Here is a 19,107-nt window from a genome sequence, read left to right on the forward strand (position 1 = left end):
AAAGAAAATGAGGTAAAAATGGACCAAAAAAATCCTCTTGCCATTTAGGGACAGAGCTGCTGCTTCTCCCAGTGGATGTGTAATATATTATTTATGTAAGAGTGAGCATCATGGTTTTGGCTCACATTCCATTTGGAACTTATATGGTATGACAGTTTCTTTGGCTTATTGTTGTATATGTGGCTATCTATTTTTAATACATTGCTTTTGTCTTTTTTCTGTGCTTGCTTGCATCTGTTGTTATGAAAACTGACATAAAGCTTTTAAACATAAAAGAAGTGATGGAGAAAGAGATGGTAAGAGACAACATTTCAAGGGAACGTGAGGTAGAGAAACAGGAGCAAAGTCACCATAGAGGGAAACCAAAAGCAGCCTCTGCAGGATGAATGAGAGGGAGGGTCAGAACAGGTGTCAGCAATCACAGAGAAAAATGGTCAGGAGGCTACATAAAGCATTTCTAAGTTAGAGGGAGCAGAGTACATTTTACACCAAATTATTTAAACTTTTTAAGCTGCAGTTTTTAAACCTGTGAAATCGGGATAGCACCTACCCTGAAAGGTTGTTAGGACTCAATGAGGTATGTAAGGAGTTCAGCCCTGTGCTTATAGTAAATAGTATGCGCTCGATACATAGTACAGAATCAGGGGTTGACAAACTACAGCCTGAAGGTCAAATCCAGACTATAGCCTGGTTTTTTTCAAATAAAATTTTATTGGAACACAGCCAGGCACATTCATTATGAATTGTTTGTGGCTGTTTTTACACTAAGATAGCAGAATTGAGTCGTTTCAGCAGTGACTATATGGCTCACATGCCTGAACTATTTACAGTTGACCCTTGGACAGTGTGGGTTTGAACTGCATGGGTCTACTTATGCGTGGATGTTTTTCAGTAAATAAGTACTACAGTACTACGTGATCCGCAGTTGGTTGAATTCATAGTTGCCGAATCTCAGGTGGAGAGGGTCCACTGTAAAGTTATACTTGGAATTTTGACTGTGTGTGGGTCGGTGCCCCTAACCCCCGAGTTGTTCAAGGGTCACCTCTACTATCTGGCTCTTCACAGAAAAAGTTTGCCGGTCCCTGGTATGAATAATAACTATTATGGCAACATTTTAGGAATATACATTATTCTACAGACTTGAATGATTTTCCAATTCAATTTTCTCTCTGTTGCATTGCAATAATACATGTTGACTATCATTTTTTTGCCCAATGTTCTAGTTCTTCTTTTTTAACAACCCAAAATCTGCCTATTTTGCTTGCTTTTCAATGTAATATTAAATGGTTAATTGGTTAATTTCACCACCAGGTGGCCTCCTATACTCTATTGTGCTTGTGGGACCCAAAGGAAAGCAGAGAGTGGATCTAACACACTTCTTTCATCTTTGGCTGTTATTCTGCTTTTATTAATATTTCTCTGGCGGCTGGACTGCTCTGAAATCATTCTATGAACCCTAAATTTCGTGTCTGACCCTGAAACAGAAATTTACACTGACCTTTTTAGGAAATGAATTATCAATCAGACTTAGAAACAGTAAAAACAAAATAAAAATATTTAGCTGCACACTCTCACATACACACGTACAACAAAGTGGAGTTTAAAAAAAAGTTTGGCTATTACTCTAAGAGCTTTACCACAACTCAGTCACACTCTCATATGCATACTATCAGGATTAACTGATCTTGAGGCTTCCTCAGGAAAAGGAAAAGGCCACTGTCACTCAGATCTCCACGTATTAAATTCTCTTGAGGATGTGAATGGACTTCATTTCAGTGCCTCAGTTTCTTTATGTTATTTTATAATCTAGATCCTCTTTTGAGTGTTCTTTGATCTTATTTTTAAGCTTCACTAAAGACCAGTGATAGGAAAGAAAGATTGGAAAACCCTGTGATAAAACACAAGGAGGCCGGATTCTCCCTAGGCACTGACACTCATGCTCTCAGGTTTCATTTTCTTCATCTGTAAAGTGAGGCGGATGGACTAGGTAGCTCCAAGGTCCGTTCCAACTTCTATATTCTCTCTTTGGTGAAAAAACAAAGATTGTTCTAATTAGTAATTGATTTTGCCTATAGGCAATCTGGCAAAAATCAGGATTTTAGGAACAATTTCAAAGCTAAGGAAACAATATATATTTGAATTAATATAATTTTTTTTTGGAAAACTACCATAACAGTGGTAATTTCTAATTTTTTTAAAATAAATTTATTTAGTTTATTTATTTATTTGTGGCCGCGCTGGGTCTTCGTTGCTGTGAGCGGGCTTTCTCTAGTTGCGGTGAGCGGGGTTACTCTTCGTTGTGGTGTGCAGGCTTCTCATTGAGGTGGCTTCTCTTGTTGCGGAGCTCGGGCTCTCGGCGTGCAGGCTTCAGTAGTTGTGGCACACGGGCTCAGTAGTTGTGGCTCGCAGGCTCTAGAGCACAGGCTCAGTAGTTGTGGTGCACAGGCCTAGTTGCTCAGCGGCATGTGGGATCTTCCCGAACCAAGGCTTGAACCCATGTCCCCTGCATTGGCAGGTGGATTCTTAACCACTGCGCCACTAGGGTAGCCCAACAGTGGTAATTTCTAAATGCCATGTTATTTTTAGTTCATCTCAGATAGTAGTCATAAATACATATTTTATGAGCCTTCTTGGACCCTTTCCTTTCCATTTTACTTTTATTCAGTAGTAGATAACTATTCTTTTTTCAGATTTATATAAAATTTCATTTGTTTTTAAATGAATTTTTATTGGAGTAGAGTTGATTTACAATGTCGCGTTAGTTTCTGATTACAGCAAATTGAATCAGTTATACATATACATATATCCACTTTTTTTTTTTAAAGGAACCATTTTGAGATATGTCAGAGCACATGGTTCTTTTTTTTTTTAATTTTTTTTATTTATTTATGGCTGTGTTGGGTCTTCGTTTCTGTGCGAGGGCTTTCTCTAGTTGTGGCAAGCGGGGGCCACTCTTCATCGCGGTGCGCGGACCTCTCACTATCGCGGCCTCTCTTGTTGAGGAGCACAGGCTCCAGACGCGCAGGCTCAGTAATTGTGGCTCACGGGCCCAGTTGCTCCGCGGCATGTGGGATCTCCCCAGACCAGGGCTCGAACCCATGTCCCCTGCATTGGCAGGCAGATTCTCAACCACTGCGCCACCAGGGAAGCCCTATCCACTCTTTTTTAGATAACTATTCAATGAGGTTCTCGACAGTGTCCTTTGCTAAATCTGTCATGGAAGTTCAGCCTTCTCTTTGACATCTTATTTTCCACATATTTTAATTTTCCTACCGTTTTCTTTAGGCAGAGTTACCAAATGCTCCTCAGATTTCTTGACAGCGTAGAATAGATATATTTATTTATATCTCCATTGAAAATGGATCACTTCACATCATATGAACAACCTGTTCTTACCTTCTGCTTGTGTTACGGTATGTACACCCCTGGTTTGTATTTCATTTGTCACATTGGATGTCATGGCAAATATGGCTAAAGGCATTTAGCTGTCTATGACGAAAAGACCAGAATGGTCTCTAGGGTATTTTGGTAGAGAATAGGCTCACATTTGAATTCAAAGTCAACCCTGGGAGACCTAGTGACAGATGATCACTCTAATTCCAAATTCCCTACTGGGGCTACTTCTCTGGAGAGCTATTTGGTTAAAGGCAGATTCATATTTACTTGGGGAAAAATTGATTTCAAGTTTTTTCTACTTTCCAAACTGTACTACTTAGTATCAAGCCCCAGTAATAATTTATGAAATTTGCATCACTTTCTGTGTGCCTATGCACAATGATATTTCCTACCTTAATTCTCTTTTCTCACATATATTTTAAAAATTACATATGTCCATATGTTCTAATACATATATTAGGAATTAATGGTTGAATAATTCCACCCTTACTTTAAAAAGTAAGGAAGAGTAAGGAATGATGCTGTCTGACTATGAAGATGAGGCGATAAGCATTTGTTACGTATTACTATATCCTATGGAGAACAAACTAAAAGGAAGGTTATCCTTTTCCATAGTAATTTATAATCCATTTAGAAAAATAAAACCAAAAAACATGAAATTACAGCCAAGATAGCACATTTGTGTGGTATAAAAAAAGTACTGGTCTTAGAACACCTTTGTAGAAATGAAATTTGAACTGGACCTTGCTAGATAGAATTTTAATAAGTCGAATGGAGATAGGTGCATTGCAGAAGAATGCAGTATGGGAAAACCCCTCAGATTTGGGAATTAGTTTGACATGCTCCTAGGCCTTTACCAAAATCAGGAAGACACACTGGGGAAGAGTAACAAACCAATGGCAAATCACAATAGCTTTCAGCCATGTGTTCAGTGGAAGTCAATAAAAGGCAAGGTTTTTTTCCTACTGAATTTTGATTCCTAGATTCAGTGTTTTATTTAGTGAAGGGAAGTTTTACATAAATATACAAACTAGGGGCATAAAAGAGATGAGAAAAGTTATGCCAAAGGTTATATTTTTTTAACGTGCAACATTTGGATCAAGTGTGAACAAACACTTGAATATAGTGCTTATTACGTAATAGGAATTGTCTAGGAAATTGCATATATTAGCACATTCAGTCCTCAGAGCAACCTTATGAAAGAAGTATTAATATTATCCCCCGATGCGCAACTAAGGCGTAGAGAATTACACAGCTAGTAAGCAATGCAAGCAGAGTTTAAAAATGGGCAATCTGATTCCAGGCATATATTTTCTTTTCTTTTTGGCCTAACTCTTTGAAACTCATTAGTTCACAAATTAAAATGTTTGGCGTGGGTCCTTTTCTGTTTCCATGTTTATAGAACTCGGTAATTAAATGGTCATGTGAGTATAGATTTTGAGAAGTAGTATTACTGGGTAATATCAACATGTTCCCTCCTCCCTTCATTAAGGGTAGAGAAAAATAGTAATGCTTTGTTGATATATTTTCTAAAAGATGAGGGAAAAATATATATATATATAGTACCTTTTCAATGACTCCCCTCCAATGTGACTTGTTTTACTCTCTAATGTAGACAATAGTTATAGTACCTTATTTCTAAGACATATAAGAAAAATGAATGGGAAATTTGCATTCTTACTTACAAATGGGTAACAGACCAAAAAAATCTTATTACAAAAGTCATGTGTATTAAAAGTAGAGACTTTTTTTTTTTAATGTTGCATTTTCCACAGAGATTTGAAATTTTGTAGAAACATGACCTATTTACTTCTTAAAATATATCTGTGGTGGGTAAGTGGCAAGTATATCATTGTCCCTGTTTTAAATGGAACAGATTTTACACAGAAATATGAAATGGCATCCCTTGGACCACGTAGCAAGCCACCGATATAGCAAAGGCAGAAGTAACAGTCACGGGGAAGATGGTGCCCAGTGAAGGGGCTCCCTATCGATGGTGCTTAGAGAAAATCCTCGACATCACAAATTTTAGTACCTATTTATTCTTGAAAAGTTTTCCTTTATTATGGATGTAAGCTGTACTAAATGGCCACATCCTGGTACTTCTGCCTCTTTTTGTTCTCATCGCCTCTTAGTGAATTTTTGCAGCCCTTACACAATTTTTTTAAGCTATCATTATCATATTCTTTCATCTGATTATTTCAGGGAAGTCATTCACTGAAGACCTTCTCTCCAGCTGTGATTTCCTTCCTCTTCTGCAGTCCTTTTATTTTTATGTAGTTGTTGTGGTTTATTCTCTGCAGACTAGTTATTGTTTCCCCTATCTGTTTAAACCTTTGTAATTTTCCCTATTTACTTATTACTTTCTCTCCATCCATCTATGCATTTCCTTCATTTTGTTCTCTAAATCTTCTCTCCATCCTCTTCCTTACTTTTATCACTTGTGTGATGGGATACACATACATACACATACACACAAATATAGTATGTTTCTGTTTGATGCACTGTTTTGGTAAACTTACTTGAATGTTTATGGTAGACTCCCTTACATAACTGGAAAAATGGTTAAAAGCAGTTGTCACAACCAAGGTTTGCTCTTTTTAGTCTTAGTTTATACTAATAAATTTTTACCTGTACCCCAGAGCTCCTGGATGACAGGTATGACTAACAGTGAGAACTCTCCTATCTGCACTTTTAGCCTCAGCCTCGTGCTGTTGAAGATGTATGGAGGTTTGGAAGATGCGCCTACACCAAACTGAATCTGGCTGTAGGAACTATAAGGGTGGGGTTCTTAACTGTGTTTTGACTACTCTGAAGTCACTTTGGATGGCATTCTTGACTTTATTTACATTATACTCCCAGGGCCCACCAATTTCCTCAGACTTCTGGACTGATATCTAAAGATGCATTGTCACGAATAACAGAATGGCCTAGCAAACTAAGCTGAAATTCTTCCGGAAAATTCTGTTTCTGGCTTTTAGCATGGTCTTACTGACCTTGGGCAAGTCACTTAACGTCTGTGTATCAATTTTTAACCCGTAAGACAGAAGTGATATTACTAACTTTCCCCATGGGTTTGCCGCGTAGGAGAACAAAAAAGAGAAAAATCCATTGAAATGACAGTCAAGCTTTTTGAGGCTGAAGCAAGACACAGTACTTAAAGCTTAAAGCCTAAAATCTTTAAAGTTTATTTTCTTAAAAGCTCTCTCTAGTAAATATGGACATGTACCCCAAAGAAACAAAAAAGAGAGGCTAGAACAGAAAGGTTTTTAAGTCTATAGCAGACTCGTGTTGGAACTAGAAATTGGAGCCAGCCTCTTGCATTCTGATCAAATGTTATTGCTGTGAGAAAACACTGAACTCATAAAAGGTGTCCTTAAATATTTAAAGAGCTGCTGTCACCTTCTTCTTTTCTTTGATACATTTTATAGAAGCTTTTCTTATATTAACCATTCCTGGCCATGGGAAACAATTAAATTTGTTCACTGTTTCTAAAAATTGAGAATATTTCTATACGGGATGCTTTAACCAAATAAGTTTTACTGAGCATTAAATTCAAAGAGAAATAAGGCAATCACCTGCTACTCATTTCTGTGTACTATATAATTATACCTGGCATATATTTCAACAGCCTGATACAGGCTCACCTGGTCTTTTAGGAGAAATTCAAATGAATAAATATTTTCCAACTACCTTCTATATCTAAGCCATAATGCTTAGAGTTACAGCAGATAAAGGGTCAACAAAACATGGTCCCTGACCTTATATACTCCATTGCAGGAGCTTATATCCTAATTCTGAAACAACATTCATCCTCATCTGATAAGAAGACACCCAGAGTACTCTCAAAAAGTGGCCTAAGAGATCAAATATTTTATTATACATGGACTCAGGCAGTCACCAAGAAAAACCCCATGGCATTATGGATCTATTAAGATTACAGATGTTAAAACCCTTTGAAAGGTTAAAAACACCCTACTAAAGAAAAGTCATGATGTGAATACATAAAGGTATGATGGCATTTCTCTTGTGTTTTCAGAGCAGACAACCCTGGAAATGCTTTGATTGGCTCTGTCTTAACACCTTCATGGTGAGTTCTGGACATGCTTCTCAGTGCTGTAGTCCATGGTCCCTAGGGAACGCCCATTTGCACTAAACTTGAAAAGATTGTTTTTGATGATGACAGTATGGGGGACAGTGCTTTCAGCCTTCATTTAGGCCACTGATTTTCACAGATTTTCCAAGTTACCATGTTCGGCAGTAATATCTTTTTGATACACTACAATGGCTACAGTGTTCTACTTCTCATTTTTCTTGCCATCCTCAAAGAGAAAGCAGAATACTCTCTTTGGAGAAACATTATCAACAGAGTTAACATAAGAAATATATAGTTTCTTCCTTATGAGATTAATTTGGCATTATTTTTGAGGTGAGCAACATCTTGGCAACTGCTTTGGTTTAAAACTCTATGTGATTTGGGAAAAGCACGTTTCAGAATGTTTAATTCAGTGATACAAAAGGCACTAATGAAATATGCATGTATGAATTTTATATCATATTAGTTCCCTCTTTCTTGAAATCTGAATAAAAGCCAAACATCTGGATTACGTTTGAAAAGCCTGAATTTCCAATTTTCAGAGAGATTCAATCTATTTTGACATTGCACACTTAGCCTTAACATTTACAGTGTGTTATTAACATTACTTGCAATTGTAAAAAAAAAAAAAGTCCAGATTTAAACAAACTTGGTCCCTCCTAATGCTAAAAATATATCTATATTTGAAATGGCTGCTGCTGCACAACTGTACACGTCCATGGTTTAGGCTTCGTCAGCATTTCTATTATAAATGCATTGAACAGGGCTGTAATTCAGCTATAAAGATATGGGGTAAGCTTTGATATATAAATTCTCCCATGATTGTATATTAAAACAACAAAAAGCAGTTCATGTATCACTTAGTTTGAGAAACTATTCATTGACTCAGTGTTTTCTGAAGGCCTCAAATATTCAAGATACTCCATGGTTGACCAAAAAGGCATGCCCTCATCCTTTGAGAGTTTATTCTTCAAATTTATGACAAATGACAAGATTTCTGTTTTTGTAGATATTTGGGTATATTTTGGCAGCTGGAATAAAGGCAAGTGAATACTTACGGTCATAATTTAGAGAAGTAAATATGGATGCTAATGCTTTATCTCATTTCATTATCATAGTTTTTTTTAAGACAGAGGTGGTCAGTTGAGTTTTAGGAGATGAGGCAAGAAATTCTATGTGCACACAAGAGATCAAGGGCAACAGAAGAATGTGACGTTGTATTTGAAGTTTGCATAATAGTAAGCCTCAGTGGGCTTTAATTTATTACACTTAAATTTTTACTGGATTTCTTGTTGCATATATTAGATGAATCTTATTCTTTTGTGACTTACAGAGAACAGCTTACAGTCAAGGACTTCCCTTTTCTCTTCTTATCTTGCTTTATTAAAAAAATTAGTCCATTAAATTATATAGTAGTATCCAATTAAACAAAAATAAATGTGTTTGAAGACGTTTGTTTAGGTTGGGAGATGGGAAACAAAAGAAATGGTACGTTTAAATTAGAAACTTTTTTAAAGGAGAAAACTGAGTTTCATTACATTAACTGCTGCTCCTCATGTCTTTTTTCTTTTTTCTTTTTTTCCATTCTACACTGCATACTCTAACAGATATTACATAATTGCATAACTATTCTTACTATGTGCTGACATGACATTACAACAGCCCTGATAGGGTATATCATAATGAAACTGTAATTAGAACAGTCATGATGTATTATGGCAATGATCCACATCGTCACTGAAGTGCATTGGAATGAACAGAAAACCCATTGAGATGTGCAGATTTTCGACATAATACAGCAGAACCATGAAGTTTCATAGCATGGAGGAGAAATTGCCATTATGCCCACACTGCTGGCAGCAAGAGTTATAACACATTTCCTAGGTATCTGCTAGAGAAAGTTCTGATATATATCAATGGAAGAAAATTTTTGAGAGTGGTATTTGTGAAGTTTGTCTTTAAAATATCTACAGGAAGGACTTGTTGAAATATGGACCTATCTGCATAAATTGTATAGTAGAAGTTTCCTATATCCTAAAAATATTTAGTCAAAAAAAGGACCCAAAAGGTTTCCTTAAGTTCAGGAGTTCATCAAGTATGCCTCTAAAGTAGGACAGATTGAAGATGATTTGAGAATTTTTCAGTCAACCTTGCCTTTTCTTTTTGTTCTCTGTATTTGCGCTTAGATTGTATAGCTTACATTTTATGTGGTTGTGTCTCTGCTCCACTGTTGTTCTCCTGAGTTTCTCTGCATGAGTATCTTATATCTGAGTCTCTTTCCAGCAAGTGACAGATTCTCCTTAACTTGCTGTTTTTCAGTCTTGGCATTTCTTCTGCACATAATAACGTGATTGTTATGGCTGATCTGGTGAATGTGGGCCCAAAGAAGCTCAACTTTCTAAAATTGAGAGGAATTCTAGACTATCTTCTAGACCAATCCTCATTCAGTGCCTCATTATCCCATAAAATATCCCAACTGGGTAGACTTCTGGTCTCTGCCTGAATAACTCTGGTGAGTGAGAACTCACTGTCGCTCAAGCTTTGTTTCTTCTTGTGCTTCAGTCTTTGATCCCAGGCTTGACCTCTGAGGTCAGATGAAACAAATTAATGTCTTCTATTTAGTCCTCTAAATATTCCAAATCTGCTAACATGTTTTTCCCTCTCTTCTGTCATCTTCAACTCTTATTTACCTCTCGGCAATATCTATCTCCGGCTTCTTCAACAGCTTGCTCCCTGGAGAAGTGTTGAATCTTCTCCCTTCCTTAAGTGCTCTCCTTTGGATATTTAATACATTGCTTAGGTCCCTCTTGGAACATGGAACCCAGTGAGAACCAGGACTACAGGTTTGGGCCTAGTAAACCACAGTCAAGCTGATCTATCTGCTTCCTTTCTTTTTTTGACCCTGGGTTTGTCTCAGTTCAGCCCGGAATCATATTTCATTTTTTTTTTTTTTTAATTCCTTCCACTGTCTGTTGACTCATTGAACCTAAAGACAATTGAAACCTAGTCACCTCCATTCTTTGTGCAGTTTCTGTATTTCTATTTTTTTGTGAGGGGAGGGGATGGTTATTAACTCTGTCTGACTTAATATTTGTCCTATCTCCTTCTTCAGTTTCATCTACTATGCCAGCATGTTGTGTTCTCTTTGGAGTCTAGTATCATCGTCTAAAATAGACATTGCAAAATAGTTGCCTGCAAATTCAGATCTAACTCAGAGACGTAGGTTGACGTGTACAGTGTTAAAAAGTTTTAATTCAGCATGTAAAAATTATAAGATTTCACATAAAAATATACATTCTATCTTCTCTTCAGATGTGTACCTGGCCATACAGAAGCCATATCGAAGCCATATTCCCACACAGGAACAGTTGGCAGAGCTGAGTAGAGAAACTTGTGCTCTCCTATCCTCTGTAATCCACACTACTTCCTCTTATTTCCCCTTGACTGGAATCAAATGTTAGTAATCATGACATTTATGCATTTTCTTTTAGTAGAGAAAAATATCAATAGTTCTCTTTTTCTATGACCCTAGCAATAGTTAGAGTATGAAAGATAGAAGATGACTTATCTATACTCAACTCCTGTACATTAGATGCCAGGTAGTGGGGTGCTGGATCTGGTTAGTTCTAGCTTTTGAGAGCTGATTGTCAAATATTCAGGAATTTTGCCAGCAGTAGCAACCATTGGTAGCTTGGAATCCACCATGATGGGAATTTTTACACCAGGGAAATCACTCCCCCAGGGAGCCAGTTTACTAGTATACCACTACCTGTAGGTTCTTGAGTTTATGATATCTGAGCTAAAATATTTATTCTTCTTTATTGATAAATGAGATTAGTATAATCTGGCAATCTAATCAACATGCCATATACAAATATGTTCACTAATAAAAATACTGAATAAGACTAAACCAAAAAAAGGGCCCTATGGCATGACATATCTATTAAGCAGTGATCTTTACAAATGGCTGTTCAACAGGTTCTTAGCAAAATTCCTTGTACTTCTGTACTTCTAAATGATTGCATCCTTCTGCTTACTTTATGCTTATGAAAATCTAATAGAAGCATATATACCTGATCCAGGAATTCACATCCTTGCTGTAGGGATTTAAGTCATTAGATTTGGGGTGTATGTTCTTAGCAATTTAATTATGTTTAAAGTCTGGTTAGTAGTGTAGTAAATAACTGGTATTGCTCCAAAATTGCATTGAGAAGGTAATAGGATTGAATTTCTGCACAAGTTGACACTCAATTAAAATTTCTGTATATCCAATGAGTTAGCCAGTCCTTGGCTGGGGAGCTAGAACAAATGCCTTCCTCCTTAAGCCGATCACTTCAAAACACGCAAAATTTACAATAAAGTCAAATCAAGACCCAGTGCATCAACTAAAATTTGAGTTTGGCTTATCAAATATGGATCAAAAGCAAGGAAGAGACTAGAGAGCATTCACGATATTTCTTTCTTAAACTCTTCTATTTTTTATTGACACTGGAGGAAAAATAACACATTAAAACCTCCTTACTGAATTACTGTCCTAAACCAATAGATCCATGGGGCTTGTTCAGCTAAAAGCCACAACAGACTTTGTAATGCAATGATGTAATCTTGGCTTTGTGTCATTTATATTCAACCTAAAAAAACCAATTTTCCTGAATAGACAGGCTGACAACAATATTGTTCGGTGTGGGTTTTTATTTGGATTCTTTCCAAATGGTTCACATGCCTTCACCGTAACACATCATGCCTGCTTACATCTTTTTTTTTTTTTTTTTTTTGCCTGAATTCCAAAGTTTTCCCCTTTTACTAGCTCTCTATTTTTCTTTTAAGGTCTCAGTTATGTTTGTAAAACTAACCAGCTCCACCACAAAATTAGGATGTATCTTGCAGAGTGCATTCATTTTACTTTTTGCATATTTTTCCCGAGGTCATGTCAAGGTTAGTTTGAATTCCATCCTACATTAAGACTTCTTTCACAGCTATTTAGCTCGGCAGCCTACTCCCCGCTGGGGTCTGCCCCTTGGGCACGTCAAAGCTTCAGACCTGACAAATCACACGCAGATGAAGCTGTACAGTTTTTTAAACAGTTTCATCAGTAACTTTTTTTCCTTTTTCACTATCCTTCTTCATGTTGAGATTTTTTTTTTCTCTGAATTACCGTTTCAGGAATGTCGATTTCTATTTGAGATGGTTTGTTTTTACATCAGACTTGCAAACAAGCAATATCAGTTATTTTATAGTAAATCATACCAATAGCCTTCTATTCACCGAGACTGCAGACCGAAAGACCTACCGACCATTCTTAACTCGTATAACTGTAATTCCATTATTAAAATCTATTTGTAGCAGGACGCTTAGTGTTGTGAAAGGTGGCAGTATCACAGAGTCTACCGGAATCTGAAAAAAATGTCAACCATAAAAATGCATCCAGTTTATAACATATTATGGGTTGAGCCTGGAAATGTTTCTCAAATGGTTAGCAATATGCTCTTATCAGTATTTTAGCAAATTGTGACTAATGGTGCAACTCCATTTCCTGTTTAATTGATGAACTTAAAATGCTTGGTTGCTAATGAGTGTATTAGCAAACAATGTTCCCTTCACAGGCTTAAACAGATCAGGATTTTTTTAAAGCAGCTTACTGTCCTTATTTTCATATAAAGAAAAATATTGACTGCCACAAAATTGCTAGATCAAGTGAGGAAGTGGTGTAATTATTGCTGTGTAGTCATTTTGGCAATGTCAAACAACCAGATTATAGTTTTCTAGTTCTCATGCTAGAAAATAGTCATTTTCTTTTGCAAACCATGGGCTTTTCATTACACTTTAATTCAGGACAGACAACACCTGAAGATCTTAACTGCAGACCAAGTAGAAAAATTAGAAGTAAGAGGGAAAATATATATATTTGAATGATTCTCCTCTCCTCGGTCCTCTTTTACACTTAGCTCAGTATGAAAGTACCCATCGAAGGGTCTATAAAAGGTGGCTGGTTGAAACTAATTAAAGACAGGTTTAAATAGAAAAAGAAAAGGAAGGGGGATCAAAGGAATTACATTAGGTGTCAAGACGTTGTTTGGAGATATTTCATTTAGATTTTTGTAATTATATTCAGGGGAAAAGCTAAATTCTAAAAATATCCATTTTGTGCCATAATTTCATACTTACGTTATTTTTGCAATAAGATACATGTCAACAGGCAAACATCTTGAAATCATTTCGGCATTGGCGCATTAACACATTATGGTGAAAAGAGAGGCTTGTGCTTTTCACGCAGTGCATTTCAGTCTTCAATTAATGTGAAAGCACTACAATGCCTATGCAACTTCTCTTGCCTAGTGGTGTACCATTTATCATTGCAGTTTTACATTGACCTTGACACCCACTTCATTAGAATAAAGATTGTCTACCATTTAGGTTACATTGTTCCTCTGCACAGAGACCCCATGCAAATTTCTGTTCAGATAGAAGAGCTGTGAGGCTGTCAGAGGTCATCTGCATTAAATGATTGCAGCTATTTTCCAACTGCTTCTTTTCATTCTACTCAATTCAGGCTAGGAGGATCAATCAAGTCCTCTGCCTGAAACAGTGGGACTGCTGGGAATATAACTGTTTTTGGTAGTAGTGGATATGCCCTAAACAGTATTAAATATTTAATATAAACTCATTAAAGGCCATGCAAAGACTTCAGAAATACATCAAATTTATAGAAAAATCTAAGGGGCTAGAGGACCTTCTAAGAAATAAATAGAAGAATAATAATCAATTTTATAATTTCAGAATATGATTACAATAGTTCTTAAACTTAGTAAATCTTTTCTGTAGCAGACTTTTTTCTCACCCTAGACCTGGGTAGGGAAGGGACAAGACAGGCAGATTTGGTGTTCTTATGCAGTATTTTACTTAAAATTGGCATTGAAAAGTTTTCAGTCATGGTTGTTTTTTATTTTTGTTCTATAACAGTGAATTTTGCTCTGGGTATTTATTTAAAAAGCCTTAGGTATTTGTTATGTAAAAGGAATGATTGGAGAAATAAGTTGCCAGGTTTCCTACTTAAGTTTTCTGAGTGATATAATTGGAATTAAATTATTAATGGGGGATACTTTAAAAAAGATTGTTTTATGATCTTCTATTAGGGAATTTGCAATTCATTTTAATATTTGTAGTTTGATTTATATTAAAGATAATGCAATCTATATCCAATTAACAATACATGGCCAATGTAATGTGATTTCCAGATCATGCAAATGAAATAAGCTAGAAGAGGGGGGAAAACTCAATTCTTAACCTCAGATGTAATTTGCTGTGTGAGTTCTGGCAATTTTAAATGACATTGCACTTTTTAATTTTTCCAAAGGCTCAGCAGCAGATTTATCCCAATCAAGAAAGCCTATTATTAATTTACAAGGACAATTGTAGGAGTCTTTATAATTTCTCTGTGCAGTTATTCGCCATAAATTGCTAATGGTAAAATACAAGGAGTTTGCAAGAAATAAAGACTTTTGACAAAACAATAAGACAAACTTGTTCTTTGTCTTGGGCTTGAACCCTCTTCTTCAATCTTGAACATCTTCCCTAAGTGTTGGTGATATTGGCTCCATGTGAAACATCACATGCGTTGTGAGATGCTGGACACTGGTGCTCTGAAAAAGGGGGCAGTGCAAGAACTGCTGCAAAGGGGACACTGGCCTCTAGCAGATTCCTGCACTCAGCATGTACAGCTGAGCTGTGGACCCTGGACTTTCATATAAAAAGACTCTTTGTTCACCACTGAATGGCATTAGGCATGGACTTGCTGAGGGGCCACCATGAAGCCTCGCATGAGGAGGGCAAACACTAGCCCGAAAACACAATGCGGGAGTCATAGACGGACACATCCCTGCATTTTTGTGCAAAAATGCATATTTTCACGCATAATTTTACCAGTGGTTAGGTGTTTTGGTGTGTTCCTAGCATAAGCTTTCTTGTTGATAGACTATAATACATTTTATTTTCTCAGTGTATTTTCTCTACCTGTTGTGTGTTTATGGGAAAGGGGATTATGCTGGATATACAGGTGTTTATGGTATTACTTTGCACTGGGAAAGATAATCAAACTGTAATTATAATAACTAGATCATTTTCCTTGCTTTTACTCTTCCTCATATAAAATCACATGAAGCCCAGTTAAAATACAGTGTAAGATGTAAATACTCAAACCCTGAAGACACAGCATCTGACAGCCCTATTCTAATAATCAAGAAAATTCTTCGGTTTAATTCTTGTGTTTTTCGTAGCCAAAACTTCACTCTCCGCCCAGCAATGTCTGGTCTCTTTTCAGCATAACCAACAGAAGCACCATACAAAAGTCTTACAATGGATGTCTTAATCTCTCTGTGTGCTTTTTAGAGCATTATTTTGAATTCCATCATGCTGCCTTTTTTCTTTCCTCTTCTGAAGTTTTATTACAACAGCAGAATTCCCAGGGAGCTTTGGGGGCAAGGTTCACATAATATAGCCCTGAAGTTTTGCTGAGGTGGAATCCATCCCCCAATCCTGGCCATCTTTTGATGATCTTTGTATTTCAAAAAGATTCACTGGGTAGAGTCTTGTAGCATTAGCTGTATGTAGTTTATTTTTTATTTTTTTATTTACTAGACGGTGAGCATCGACATCCCTTTCATGACGCTTTCTTTCTCTGACCTCACAGTGACAAGGCATCTTGTTCTTTAACATTGAGGGAGGCAGAAAAATGCTTGAGTTGCTCAATGTGTGCCTTCTATACCAGTTTCAAAATGGCTTATTCTTCTGGTTTCCATGGTGACAATTAACACTGTTTCAAGGCATTGTTCCAGTCTCCATTTGGGCAGAATTTTCGGCGTGATTATTAACAAAAAAAAAAAAAAAAGGAAATAAAAAGGTTTTGGGGGAAAAAAACCCTTTAGCATAACTGTCAAAAAAGTTATCTCAATCAAGTCTTCATGCATTTCTAATTATGTTTACTTCAGAAGTCCTGTTTTGGCCGACTTTGTTTTATAATTCAATTTTAGTATTTGTGCTTTTATAAAGAAAGCACTGAATAAGAATTTTCTAAAAACTTCTTTAATTCTTAGCTTTAAAAATGAGCTAGTGTTTGTGGTTATTTGTAATTCGGTTTCTAAAGGTTTCTTTATATATCTCTATATACACACAGGAGTGGCATTTAAAATAGGAGTGGCCTGTGTCTTTAATTTAGATCATTCACATATCTATTAGGAGGCTTCATTAGTCAAAATTGAATTGGCCAAGCAAATACACTTAATAATGTAAATACACCCTTTCAACAGAATATATTTTATTTTTGACTAGACAGGCCCACAGCAGGTGCTGTGGGGAAATTAAATACCGGATGCTTATTTACCTTAGCACTCAAGAAAAGCCATCTGACTTTAACTTTGTTAATCTCATTTTTGACTATTGAAGAGTAGTCTATATCATAACATCCCTAGACTACAGGGCACAATGGGGCAACCTCTGCTCACTTACTGCTGTGGACAGAATGAATATGAAGACTAAATTATTTTCTCACCACAGGCTAAAGTAGCCCTACTTGATAGAATGACCGAGAACTAATAGAGCTGGCAGTTGATTGTCCCTCTCTAATGCTTCTGAAAATGTTGGAGAGAGAAAAGCAAAAACATACTAACATCAACAAAAATATAACCCTCTGGCATGATGACATATACAGCTGAGGCCCTAAATTATATCAGATTCAACCTTCAGAGTGCTTCAAAAATTAAAATAAATATTTTCATCTTAAATTACATGACATTCTATTACCTCTCACGCACATACCAATACATCTAACAATTAGCTGGATTCTCTTAGCTTTTATAGTCTGAAGGCATTGTCCATCAATCACATCTTTCATCAGTCTGTTTATACAGTAGGTTACATGGTGACAAAGACAGAGAGCATACATAAAGACAAGTTTTTTAATGTAATAACCTTTTATAATAGCTGTTGCGGTGACTACCGGTACTAGATTTCACAGAGAAAATTATTTTATTATGTCTAAAATTAAACTAGTTGTTTTTTATATTTTTATTATTACAAGACTATGATGTTTATGGGACACATCTAAACTGTTGTCTTTCTTGACTGATCTGCTGTGTAGGAGCTGTTCAAAGTTGGGGTAACGAGAGGGGGTGAGCTTGTTACAAGTGAAAGTGATAACTGGTCGAGGCTGATCCCGGGTGGCACAGCTGGAAGACTCCCTCTGTCAATTAATGCACATGGCATAAGCAAAAGCTTTGAATAGGATTCTTCTGCTTGCTTCAAATGCTAGTTCCCCCAATATTATGTCAAAGAAGTCTTACCAAATTAATTATGTAAATCTTTGTCAGCCATATCATCTTTAGATGGGACTCTGATTACATAAGCAGATTGCCCTCTTCTCCAATCATTACTCTGATAAATAAAACACTATTTAGGTTTCTAGAATACTTGTTGAGTGTTGAGTCCAGAAAACTCGAGTGGACAGTGTGTTCCATAAGTGTTGGAATAATGTGGTCTTGGTAATTGCCTGCCATTAGAAAATACAATCAGAATTCCCATGTATCACAGGCCAAATTCTGAAAGAGCTCTAAAGCAACCCTTGATTCTTTTCATTATGCATATTCATGTAATTTTGGATGCTCTGACACCCTGATCAACATTCATTAATACTATGAAATGCTTTAAATCACCTCATTTAAAACATTTTGTTCTGTGATCCACAAATACTAACATTTGGAGAAGTTTACATAATACAAATGATGTGCATGTTTAGTCTAAATGAAAGAATAAAATATGAAACTAAAAGTATGCAAACATATGCAGGAAAATGCTGAGGGCCTGTTAACTGAAACCGGGATTTTACACCTTCTTTTCCTTTAAGCTGCTTCCAGTTGTATTTTAGTTTGGGATCTTACATAGTATCGTGTTTTCAAGGTGAATAAAATCACCCAAGTGCTTGGGCATGTTTTGAACGTGCTGATTTCCTACTTTGCCCAGACTAAAGCATTTCTTATTAGATCTGGTAAGGTGCTCATCTTAGCTCAGTTAGGACAACGGTGTATTATTACCAAGGACCCCAGTAACCTAACTTTTATGCATTGAAGAAAGAAGTTTAGGGATTGCCAGTATACATTTGGAAATGTGCTAAAGTTGTAAAATATGTTTAATACTCTAACCAGAATCTAGTTTTTCTATTCCGAGTTGTTTTTAGGTACACATTTAAAAAATACATCCATACTCATATATAGTTGTCCATAATATAGGACTTTCTAACTATGAAGTTATCCAAATAGAGTTATTTGAAGAGAATCACCCTAGTTAACTGTCACATTAAATAGCACTTATTATCACCAGCAAAACATCCTTTAGGAGACACCCACTTGGCAGTTTGTTAGAATACAATGTATATTGCGGGAAGAGAGTTCTCTAATCGATTGTGATATTTGGGACATTTTACAGTAATCAGTAAGGAAGCGTAGATTTGTAACCATTCTCAAAACACTGTTTTTTTTGTTTTTTGTTTTTTCCTCTCTATATGTACCTCTTCTCCAAGCCCACAAAGAATTTTTAAGTAAAAGAAAAATGAAAAAAAAAAAGTTAAC

At 36.2% G+C, this 19,107-nt stretch overlaps 1 protein-coding gene across 4 annotated transcripts in view; it reads left to right on the forward strand.

Annotated features, from left to right (window-relative positions):
- Positions 1-19,107, forward strand: part of AKAP6 (A-kinase anchoring protein 6) — a 574,354-nt gene that overhangs the window by 465,229 nt on the left and 90,018 nt on the right. The gene's annotated exons all lie outside the window — the stretch shown is intronic.

The sequence above is a fragment of the Balaenoptera ricei genome, chromosome 2 (genome assembly GCF_028023285.1).
Source record: "Balaenoptera ricei isolate mBalRic1 chromosome 2, mBalRic1.hap2, whole genome shotgun sequence".
Taxonomy (NCBI): Eukaryota; Metazoa; Chordata; class Mammalia; order Artiodactyla; family Balaenopteridae; genus Balaenoptera; species Balaenoptera ricei.